At 42.6% G+C, this 12,505-nt stretch overlaps 1 protein-coding gene across 1 annotated transcript in view; it reads left to right on the plus strand.

Moving 5' to 3' along the window:
• The window catches only part of itgbl1 (integrin, beta-like 1), a 220,568-nt gene that overhangs the window by 193,023 nt on the left and 15,040 nt on the right, over positions 1–12,505 (plus strand). The gene's annotated exons all lie outside the window — the stretch shown is intronic.

Raw genomic sequence — 12,505 nt, forward strand, 5'->3', positions numbered from 1 at the left:
CTGGGAGTAAAATAAACATTGCATAGTCTTTCTTCAGATATTAGAACTGTTACGATGGAGCAAAATATCTACGAGAGAAATTTGTGAAAGGGATCTGAGCAGGGGTGAAGGGCAAGGCTGGTAGGTGTAGGGAATGCTGGATGACTAGAGAAATTTGGTCAGGAATAAGAAGGAAGCATATGGTAGATATATGCAGCAGAAATTGAGTGATTCCCTGGAAGAGTATAAAGGCAGTAGGAGTATACCTAAGAGGGAATTCACGAGGTCAAAAGGAGGACATAAGATAGCTTTGGTAAATAGGGCTAAGGAGAATCCATAGGGGATTCTACAAATACATTAAGGACAAAAGGGTAACAAGTGAGAGAACAGGACCTCTTAAAGATCAGCAAGGCCACCTATGTGTGGAACCGTAGGAGATGGGGGAAATACTGAACAAGTACTTCGCATCAATGTTTACTGGGGAGAAGGATGTGGAAGTTACAGAACTTTTGGAAATAAATAGTGACATCTTGAAAAATGTCCATATTACAGAGGAGAAGGTGCTTGGTGTCTTAAAATGCAGAAAGGTGGATAAATCCCCGATCTCTGTGGTAAGCACAGGAAGAGAATGGTGAGCCCCTTCCTGAGATATTTGTATCATCAATAGCCACAGGAGAAGTGCTGGAAGACTGGAGGTTAGCTAACGTGGTGCCGCTATTTAAGAAAGGTGGTAGGGAAAAGCCAGGGAACTATAGACCGGTGAGCCTGACATCAGCGGTGGGCAGGATTTACAAGTATTTGGAAAGACAAAGACTGATTATGGAGAGTCAACGTGGCTTTGTGAGTGGGAAATCATGTCTCACAAACTTGATTGAGTTTTTTGAAGGAGACGGGGCTGAGCTGTGATGTAAGTATGGCGTTAAGTATGGCATTCAATAAGGTTCCCCATGGGAGACTGGTTAGCAAGGTTAGGTCACAGGGAATACATGGAGAACTAGCCATTTGGATACAGAACTGGTTTGAAGGTGGAAGACAGAGAGTGGCGATGGAGGGTTGCTTTTCAGACTGGAGGCTTGTGACCAGTGGAGTGCCACAAGGATCGGTGCTGGGTCCACTTCTTTTCGTCACTTATATAAATGATTTGGATGTGAACACGGGAGGTATATAGTTAGTAAGTTTGCAGATGACACCAAAATTGGAGGTGGAGTGGACAACAAAGAAGGTTATCTCAGAGTACAATGGGATCTTGATCAGATGGACTGAGGTGTGGCAGATGGAGTTTACGTTAGATAAATATGATGTGCTGCATTTTGGAAAGGCAAATCAGGTCAGGACTGATACAGTTAATGGTAAGGTCCTGGGGAGAGTTGTTGAACAAAGAGACCTTGGAGTGCAGGTTCATAGTTTCTTGAAAGTGGAGTTACACATACATAGGATAGTGAACAAGGCATTTGATATGCTTACGTTTACTGGTCAGTGTATTGAATATAGGAGTAGGGAAGTCATGTTACAACTGTACAGGACATTGGTTAGGCCACTATGTAATACTGAGTGCAATTCTGTTCTCCCTGCTTTAGGATGTTGTGAAATTTGATAGGGTTCGGAAAAGCTTGACAAGGGTGTTGTCAGGGTTGGAGGGTTTGAGCTATAGGGAAAGGTTGAATAGATTGGGGCTATTTTCCCTGGAGGGTCGGAGGCTGAGGAGTGATCTATCAAGGTTTATAAAATCATGATGGGCATGGATAGGGTAAATAGACATGGCCTTTTCCCTGGTGTGGGGGAAATCCAGATAGAAAGCATAGATTTAAGGTAAGAGGGGAAAGATTTAAAAGGGACCTAAGGGGCAGCTTTTTCATGGTGTGGGTGGTGTGTGTATGCAATGAGGTACCAGAGGAAGTGGTGTAGGCTGGTACAATTACAGCATTTATAAGGCATTTAGATGGATATATGAATAGGAAGGGTTTAGAGGAATATGGGTCAAATGCTGACAAATAGGACTAGATTAATTTAGGATATCTGGTTGCCATGGACGAGTTGGATCAAAGGGTTCCATGCTGTACATCTTTATGACTCGATGGTTGGCATTGGCGAGTTGGACGGAAGGGTCTGTTTGCGTCCTGTACATCTCTATGACTCTATGACACAGGCTATGGGGAGATTTGTGATTTGTTGAAGCCCATCTTGACACTGGGAGCAAATCGCTACATGTCTTCTGCATTTGCTGAGCCACAAAACAAGCTTCTTGTTAGGCATAGATCATATCTTGGTTCAAGCGTAATTGCAATTAATGGAATTATGCTGCTCAGAAGGAGGTCATTTTGCCCATTGTGCTAACTCTTTGTAGGTTCCACATAGTCCCACTTCCCCAGCTCTTTCTCCATTACCTTGCAAATATTCCTTCTTTTCAAGTATTTGTCTTTAAATGTTGCTATTTAATTTGCTACTCCTGCCCTTTCAGGCGCCACATTCCAAACCATAGCAACTCACAGTGTGAAGTAGATTCCATCTCAGCTCCGACTTCCTTACCTCAAACCCTGGTTACTGACCTTTCTGCCAGCGATTCGGGTATAAATGTTCTTGATAAACCAATGATAAATTTTTGAACTTTCAGTGGAACTTCTAAAAAGCCAAGAGAATTAAAAAGAATTATCTCAAGATTGTAGCAAAGGAACAAATCACTCGGCCTTACGAATTTGTGTGGCTGTTTATGCACCAAATGAGCTTCCTCCGACCCTCTTCACTTTACCTTATGAGCAAACCTTTTTATTTCTTTTTCCTTGATGTGTTTGTATATTTTCTCCTTAAATGTATCAATGCTATTCACCTCAATCACTCTCTGTGCTGGTGAGTTCCATAATCTCACTACTCTCTGGATAAAGTATTGGACTGCAGCAGTTCCAGAAGGCAGCTCACCACCACCTTCTCAAGGGCAACGAGGGATGAGTAATAAAGACTGGCCAGCCAGTGACACCCACATCCCACAAAGGAATATAGAAATAAAATTAAATTTCTCCTGAATTCCCTGTTGGGTTTATTGATGTCTACCTTACACTAATGGTCACTAGTTCAAACCTCTCCTCATAACACAACTTGTCACGTGGGCATCTTCAGATTATGAGAGCTAAATTTCACCCGCAAAATTTCTTAGAGAACCTTGACTCTGAAGAAGAAATAAATCAACCCAATGTAATCGCACAAACTCAGGCAAAACTGAGAATGATTCCATTATTCAACGCTACCAGTGGGAAATATGGAGGACCTGGCATTTAATTTTCCATTCATTCATTTTAATTTGTTTTCACAATGTTTCCAGATGTGCTTCTGATTAGTGATGTTTTTCTCTAGCAGGACCTGATTGTGGGATTGACCATTTGACAATCCTCTTTTGAAACTCAATTCAGTGCATGGTCATAATGTAGTCCTGCAGCAGCTGGAGATTTCGTTCTTAAAGCTGAACAAATTGGTTACTGTATATTCAATCTATGGAGTTTGCAGGCATGAACTGGGGATTCACTTCACCCTCTGGAAATAGGCAACAGACTAACTGTTGTTGTTAGGCTAAGAACAGGATGCTTGTAAATGGGTATTGTCTGTAAATAAACATGGCAGTGCGTGAAATGTGTCTCCAGAGCTGTCTTTCACCAGCTAGCCCTCTGGATAAGAACAAACATATTCTTCTATGCTGGAGAGGTGAACAGAGCAGCTGAAAATATTAGGAATGTAAGGCAGGTCATTTAAACAGAGAGAAACTAAATTGGGCTTACATGCATACACACACAATTTACATAGCCCGATTGAAGTGACTGATCCATCTTAACTGATTATCATGAAATTTCTCTCAGTGTTTCTGCTTCTACTTACATCACACTCTTCTTGTGTTGCATAGAAACAGACTTCACTTGTAACAATCTTAAACACTCCAAACCATTCATTAGCACCCTACTCTTACCAATCACATTTCCTCTATATTACTCTGCAGGGCCACTACAATCCTGCCATTCTGTTGATTGCAGCTCTCTGCCCTGTCCACCTTTACCATGTTCAATCATGTATAGTGGCATCATATGTCTCTTACATTAAAAGAAATCATGATTATTTCTTTCTTCTCTCTGTAATCTTTCTGTAATCCTCAACGGTTTAGTTTCATCATCCTCACTAGAAAAGAGTCATAGAGATGTACAGCATGGAAACAGACCCTTCAGTCCAACCCGTCCATGCCGACCAGATATCCCAACCCAATCTAGTCCCACCTGCCAGCACCTAGCCCATATCCCTCCAAACCCTTCCTATTCATATACCTATCCAAATGCCTCTTAAATGTTGCAATTGTACCAGCCTCCACCACTTCCACTAGCAGCTCATTCCATACACGTACCACCCTCTGTGTGAAAAAGTTGCCCCTTAGGTCTCTTTTATATCTTTCCCCTCTCACCCTAAACCCATGCTCTCTATTCCAAACCTTGCTGGCAAAATAGAAAGCCAGATCAAATAGGTAGATTGTGAAGAACATGTCTTAAATGAGGAGCGTAAGGAAATATTTAAGCATGGTATTCCAGAGCTTAGGCAACTGTAGGGTGTCAAGAGTGTGGTGCTGGAAAAACACAGCAGGTTGGGCAGCGTCGAAGGTGCAGGAATCAGGATGAAGGGCTTTTGCTCAAAACATTGATTTTCCTGCTCCTGGAATGCTGCCTGACCTGCTGTGCTTTTCCAGCACCACACGCTTGACTTTAATCTCCAGCATCTGTAGTCCTCATTTTCACCTAGCTATAGGGTGTCACCAAGTACAAAACCTCTAAAGAATGGGATTATGAGACAGCAAGAAAATAAAGGGAAGAACATTTAACTTCAACTTTACAAAGCCCTGGTGGGACAACAGCTGGAACATTTTTTACAGTTCACATCTCAGAAAGAGAGAGATTCAACGGAATGTTATCAGGGTTGTGAGAGTTAGATTGTGAGGAGAGATTACATGAGCTAGAATCATAGAATTCCTGCAGTGTGGAAATAAGCTATTCAACTCATTGAGTCCACACCAACTCCAAGGAGTATCTCACACAGGCCTTCACCCCATCCTATCCCTGTAACCCGACACTTCCCCTGGTTAATCCACATAACCTGCACACTATGGACTGTGGGAGAAAACCCACGCAGACATGTGGTGAATATGCAAACTGCACACAGCCTGAGGGTAGAATTAAACCTGATTCCTTGGCACTGTAAGGCAGCAACGCTAACCTGTGAGCCACTGTGCCATGGGAAATGCATGGTTATAGGGAAGGAGGTTTGTTTGTAGTTCCAGGCATTTATAGACTAGGTGGATTGGCCATAGGAAATGTAGGGTCGTGGGGATGGGGGTGCTTGTTCTGTATAGGGTGTTCTTCAGATAGTCAGTGCAGCCAACCTGGGCTGAATGGCCTCTTTGTGCACTGTAGGGATTCTATGAGATAGCTATGTAGTTTTCTTTTGGTCTTTGGTGTTAACCTGCTCCACTTGACCAGTTAACATGGTGGAAATGTTAGTGAAGAATCCCTCTTGCAGATATTCCACTGGCATCTGCTAAGGCACAATCTAGACCCCCGCCACTATTGTAGCAAACAGCTGGTAGAATGTGGCAGCTCCATTTTTCATTCCAAACAGCACGACAGTGAATGTGTAATGGTTCTGAGGGTTTAGCAGATGCACACTGTAACTTGGCCTCAGTACTAAGGTGTACTTGCCAGTAATCTTCTGTGAATTTTACATTCGTCAAATATTCACTGCCGCTTCACTTTCTCCAGAATATTTTTCAGTATCGGTCATTTGGTTGTCGGAGATGAGATGTTTGTCTCATGGGCAGAGATTGAGCAGCATGTACTGTTTGGAGTTTAGAAGAATGGAAAGAGACCTAACTGAGATCTAGGGGATGCTGAAGGGATTGACAAAGTAGACGCAAAGAGGATGTTTCCTGAAATGGGCAAATCTAGAACGAGAGGTTTTACGTTCAGGGGTAGCAGATTAAAAACAGATGGGGAGAAATTATTTTTCTCAATGGTTGTGAATTTGTGAAACTCAGTAGCTCAGAGGGTGGTGGGTGCTGAGACATTGAGTAAATTTACAGGGGAGATGGACAGATTTTTAACTAGTAGTTGAAGGGTTATGGAGACCAGGCAGGAGTTGAGGCCAAGATTATATTTCCTCCAGTGTGGAAACAGACCCTTCAAGTCCACATCGACCCTCCAAAGAGTAACCCGCCCAGACCCATTTCCCTCTGACTAATGCGCCTAACACTATAGGCAATTGAGCATGGCCAATTCACCTGACTTGCACATCTTTGGACTGTGGGAAGAAGCCAGAACACCCAGGGGAAACCCACACAGATACGGAGCAAACGTGCAAACTCCATGTAGACAGTCACCCAAGGCTGGAATTGAACCTGGGACCCTGATGCTGTGAGGCATCAGTGCTAACCACTGAACCACGAGATGAGACATGATATGATCGTATCAAATAGTAGAGTGAGCTCTTGGGGATGAATTGGCTACTCCTGCTCCTAGTCCTTGTGTTCTTTTAAGTCTGTGAAATCAGCTGCTTGAAAGTAGTCTTGAGGAGCAATACTAACAGTCAGCAGCTGGAGATTTGTGTCCAATTCTTGACACTAGTCTTTTAGAAGAATGATAAGGCTTTGGAGAGGGTGCAGAGGAGATTCATGAGAATGATGTCAGGGATAATGGGCTTCAGTTATGTGGAGAAATTTGGATTGTTCTTTATTAAGAAATTACAGCAGGGAAGGCCATTCAGCCCACCTGGTCTGGGCCAACATGTATGTTCTATAGTAGCTTCCACTTCATCTCACCCCAATAGCATTTCCTTCCATCCCTTTTCCTGTCAGGTATTCATTCAGCTTGCCCTGAAATGTGTCTGCACTATTCACCTCACCATTCCCTCTGATAGTGAGGTCCTCATTCTTACCACTGTCAGAGTGAAACAATTTCTCCTGAAAGCTCTATTGAATTTGTGAATGATTATCTTACTGTTCTTTACGCAGAGAGTGGTAAGGGCGTGGAATGCCCCACCTGCCAATGTAGTCAACTCAGCCACATTAGGGAGATTTAAACAATCCTTAGACAAGCACATGGATGATTTTGGGATAGTGTAGGGGGACGAACTGAGAATAGTTCACAGGTCGGTGCAACATCGAGGGCCGAAGGACCTGTTCTGCACTGTATTGTTCTGTGTTCTATGTTCTATCTTTTATTTATGGTCCTTTGTTCCGGAATGCCGCTAAGTGGAAACATCTTCTTTATGTCTACCCTATTGAACCTCTTGAAAGACCTCAGACCGGTCAGTCCCCAGCAAAGAGAAAACTATTGGGTAGTGGACATGAAGAAGGTGAGTGGAAGAGATAGGAAGGAGCCATGTCCATTCCTATCAATGGAGATATCCCCTAGTGGTGAACAGCATTGTCTCCATTGATTTAATATAGCATTGGCCATGCTGTATTATCCATAATGTTCAGGGATGCGTAGGTTAAGTGTGCTAGCCATGGGAAATGCAGGGTTACAGGGATAGGGTAGGGGATGAGTTGGGGAAGGTTGGTGTGGACCTGTTGGGCCAAATGGCCTGTTCCCATCCTCTGGGGGTTCTATAAAAATTCAGGTTGATTTAAGAGCTCAACAGCAGTTTTTGGATAGTTAAGCATGGCCACCCATCATGGGGAAGTTTCCAGCTTCCAGCTTTCTGAACACAGCCAAATAGGAGGCTGCCCAGGGTCAAGAGCTCGTCCCAGGCTTGTTTTCAGCATTTTCTATACGACCAGAAAAGGAAAACCAAAACATGGCATTCCAGGAATTGACATGCATAAACTGAAACTTTTATTTTTGATGGACTGTAGTTCAAAAAAATTGCAATATTGTCATGTAGGCAATTGACATCCATCTCTGCATACCAAGTAGCTGTACTCAAAAATATACATGTCAACATCTGAGCATCGGGAACATTAAGCCAGGATTAATTGATCATTTTCCAGTCAGGAGCCACAGATTTTGTATCTGCAGCAGACAATTTTGTCGGACATTATTCTTTTGAGAGATGAAGATAATACTTAAAGCTAAAATCCTAATTTCAGCGTTGAGGGTTTCCGAAAGATGAGCATCCTTACAAATGTAATCATGACATTAGCATTAAAATATCACAGTCTTGGTAGGAGAGTGACCTTCTCCAGTTATTCACAAAGCATCTGTGCTCATTAGTTTAATGAGATGTTAATGAGGGCAGTCACCATGATTTTGCACTAAAATTCAACATCTTAATCTCAGTTTAGCACTCAGGGGAACATCCAACCCCTCAAGCATGTTCTGCCATTCAATTAAATCATGGCTGATCTCTCTTGTAACTCACCTTCATTCTGTAATCCTCAGCCCTTCACCAAACCAAAACTATCAGTTTTGAAATTTTCAATTGATCTCAGCTACAGCACCTTTTTTTAGAGAGTGAGTTCCAGATTTCCACTCCTTCTTATGTGAGAAAGCGTACTCCTAATTTAACTTCCTGCCCCTTGTTTATTAGCGATTATCTTTTGTTTATGGTCCTTTGTTCTGGAATGCCGCTAAATGGAAACATCTTCTTTATGTCTACCCTATCGAACCTCTTCACAACCTGAAAGACCTCAGACCGGTCAGCCCCCAGCAAAGAGAAAATGAATGGGTAGTGGACTTGGAGAAGGTGAGTGGGAGAGATTGGAAGGGGCCATGTCCACTCCTATCAATGGAGATATCTCCTAGTGGTGGATAGCATTGTCTCCATTGAGGTGGGCTGCCAATTTATTTGCCATGCTATCTTGTCCATAATGTTCAGGGATGTGTAGGTTAAGTGTGTTAGCCATGGGAAATGCAGAGTTACAGGGATAGGTTAGGGGATGAGTCTGGGAGGGATGCTTTTTGGATGCCCCCTACCAATAGAGGAAATGCCTGCCTTTATCAAACCCTCCAATTATCTTCAACACCTCAAATAGTAGATCCGTACACTTTCGTATACGATGGAACACAAGCCTAATTCACATCATCTTAATTTAATGTTTTTTAGCATGAGAATCAACCTGGTGTATTTGCACTGCATCTTTCCAAGATCAGTATACCCTTCCTGGTGTAGGAAGCAAGAGTAGGCCATTCGCCCATTGAGGCTGATCATATATCGACCTCTATTCCAGTTCTGATGAAGTCTCACTGAACTCGTAATGTTAACTCAATTTTCTCTCTACACAGATGCTGCCAGACCTGCTGAGTTTCTCCAGCACTCAGTATTCCATTGGCCTTTCTTGGTGCTTGCTGCACATACATACTAACATTTCATGAATCATTAACAAGGACGCCCAGATCCTTTGGATACCTGCACTTCCCAGTCTTTTGCCAATTGAGAAATATTCTGCCTTTCTGTTTTTGTCAGACTTGAAGTCCAAAAAGAATTGAATCTGAATCTTCTACAACTGCAGCATAACATCAAACCTTTTGTTTTTCAGCTAATTTGAGATTTTGGATAAAGACCAACATTCATTACAATCAAAGATGTTTTTTAGTGCCTGGTAACTAAGTTTTGTGACAATAAGGGCTGCATTCTCCCCACCCCCTGGAACTGAAGAGGATAGTAAAATGATACCACCTCCATTACCATCTCTGCTGACCTTCTCCAGGATGGGCAAGGGGTGGGGATGAATGAGTAGGATGTGGGCAGCAAAGTGAAGCCACTCACCTCATTAATTGGAAATGTTGAAGGTATCAGGGAGCTCATTAACAGCTCACCTTCTGAATTTCCAAGAGTTTAGTGTGTGTGTTTGCATGTGTGTGCGTGTGTATGTCTGTGTGTGCATGTCTGTGTGGGCGTGTGTGTCTGTGTGCATGTGTGTCTGTGCGTGTGTATCTGTGTACGTGTGTTTGTGTGCATGTTTGCATGTGTGCGTGTCTGTGTATGTGTTTGCATATGTATGAGTCTGTGTGCGTGTACATGTGTATGTGTTTGCACATAACTGCGTATGTGTCTGTGTGTTTGCATGTGTGTGTGTCTATGTGCATGTGTGCCTGTGTAGGTGTGTGTATATGTGTGTGTGTGTTACTGTATGTGTGTGTCTGTCTGCACATGTGTGTATGTATGTGAAGAGGCTGGAGCAGTGAAATAGGGGAGGTATTAGCATCTCCATGATCCTGACCAGTTGAAGCTTGGCAGGATGAGAAACAGCACTGAAACAATTTTGTTGATGGAAAATTGTGCAACTTTGGAGAAAAGAACAATTGACCAGCAATGAAATTCTAATAATCGGCCTTTCCCTGTCCTATCCAATATCCCAGTTCTCTAGCTTCCCTAGATACACAAAATCTTTTCCATTTTTGTAAGGAACTTGCAATGGGATGGGAGTGTCCTCCAGTTGTTGAAGTTCATGTGAGTGGCATTGACAGAAATAGAGTGAAAGATTCTGCGTAGAGAATATGAAGAACTAGGTACTAAATTAGAAAACAGAACCTCAAAGGTTATACCCTCCACATTATTACCTGAGCTACGTACATAACATACAGAGGGTACATAAACATAGAGAGATAAGTATGTGACCAAAAGACTTGAGTGGGAGAAGTGAGCTCTTGTACTGTTGGAACTGTTTATATCTGTACCATGATGTGGTCAGTGTTCTCATTAACCACATAAATTAGGGAAGTGGAGAGGATTTGAAAAAAAAATAGTGTCAAGGGATCAAATTGTGACAGTTGTGGTACTTCAGAAAGTAGGGATGTGAGAGGAAAGAGAGGAAAATTATAATATGGATAAAAGGATCAGAGACAGAGAAAAAAAAACTTGGAACACAGAAATAATCCTAAAAGAATTTACAAATAATAGTAATTACTAAGATAACAAAAGGCAAGACTAAAAGCTCTAAATTTATGCACATCATTCATCAAGTGAATGAATTGATGAGGCATATTGAAAAAAATAAATATGATCTGACAGCCAATACAGAAATGGGGCTGTAGGATGACATGGATTGGGTCCTGAATATTGATGGCTATTTGACAGTCAAGAAAAGTAGAAAGTTAGGCCAAGGTAGCACAATTAATTAAAGATGGCGTTTGTGTTAGAGATGGTTTGGGTTCAGGAGATCAGGATGTAAAATCAGTCTGGGTGGAGACTTAGCCGAGGACAGGGGGTCTGTCAGGACCAAACAGTCAAAGCCCAGAGCTCCAGGAGGCATTCTGCGCTTGGGTCAGGAAATACGGCAGGTCTGAGAACGATGGTTTCTGGGTGGAGATGAGCAATCGTGGGGAAGAAGTCACTAGTTGGAGTGCTCTACAGGCCCTTTAACAGGAGCATCAGTGCGAGAAAATTATACCAAGATATTGAGTGCTTGTAATAAAGGGATGACAATAATTATGAGTGACTTTAATCTTCATATAAACTGGAAAAATCAGAGTGGCAGCTGTAGCCTGAATGATGAGTTCATAAAATGGTTTCAAGATAGCTTCGTAGAGGAGAGTGTTCTGGAACTGTTCCAAGAGCACGTTACATTAGCCTCGGTATCATTTAATGTGACAGGATTAATTAATGATCCCAGAGTAAAGGCATCCCTAGGTAGCTGTGATCGCAGTATGATTAAAGCTTACGTCCGGATTGAAAGGGAGAATTCTGAGGCAAAGGCTGGTATTTTAAAGCTAAATAAGGGCAACTATCTGGATATGACAACTGAGCTAACAGAATTGAACTGGCATATCAGGAAGGGGATGGATCAACAGAGAAAACAGTGCTTATGAATATTTTTCAGCTAAGTCCGCATTATGTTGAACTTTTAGAGAGATTCCCACCATAAGTCTAATGAGTTTTCTTACCAAACATGTCTCATTAGCTACCTACCCTGCCCCACAGCATTGGCGATGCCCAATTCCAGCCCCATGTTGCCATGCACCATTCTCAAAGCAGCTCATTACTCACCAGATATCACAGATTTCACCACCATTCCTGGCACTTGTGCCATCTTGAAAAGCCCATTGCTTACCTGGCCAAACACTGTCAGTCCAGAGCTGCCCTACACAGTTCCTCTCATTTACCACCAAATAGCAGACAAAGGGGAATCCAACCCTGCTGTGCAGGCAGAGATTTAAGAGATTCAGGGGACAGGATGGTGCATAGATAGATTTTCCTCCTCCACCCCCAGGTCCAGCAGGGGAGGTGATGACCTAGTGGTATTATCATTAACTGTTAATGTAGAGACCCAAGTAATGTTCTGGGCACTTGAATTGGAATCTTGCAATGGTAGATGCAGGAATTTGAATTCAATTTTCTTTTAAATCTGCAATTAAGAGTCTAATGATGACCGTGAATCCATTGTCAATTGTCAGGAAAAGCCCATCTGGTTCACTGATTTCCTTTAGGGAAGGAAACCGCCATCCTTAACTGGTCTGGCCTACATGTAACTCCAGACCCACAGCAATGTGGTTGACCTTCAACTGCCCTCTGGGCAATTAGGGATGGGCAATAAATGCTGGTCTAGCCAGCAATGCCCTGCTCCCATGAA

Source organism: Chiloscyllium punctatum, chromosome 9 (assembly GCF_047496795.1).
Source record: "Chiloscyllium punctatum isolate Juve2018m chromosome 9, sChiPun1.3, whole genome shotgun sequence".
In the NCBI taxonomy this organism is placed as follows: Eukaryota; Metazoa; Chordata; class Chondrichthyes; order Orectolobiformes; family Hemiscylliidae; genus Chiloscyllium; species Chiloscyllium punctatum.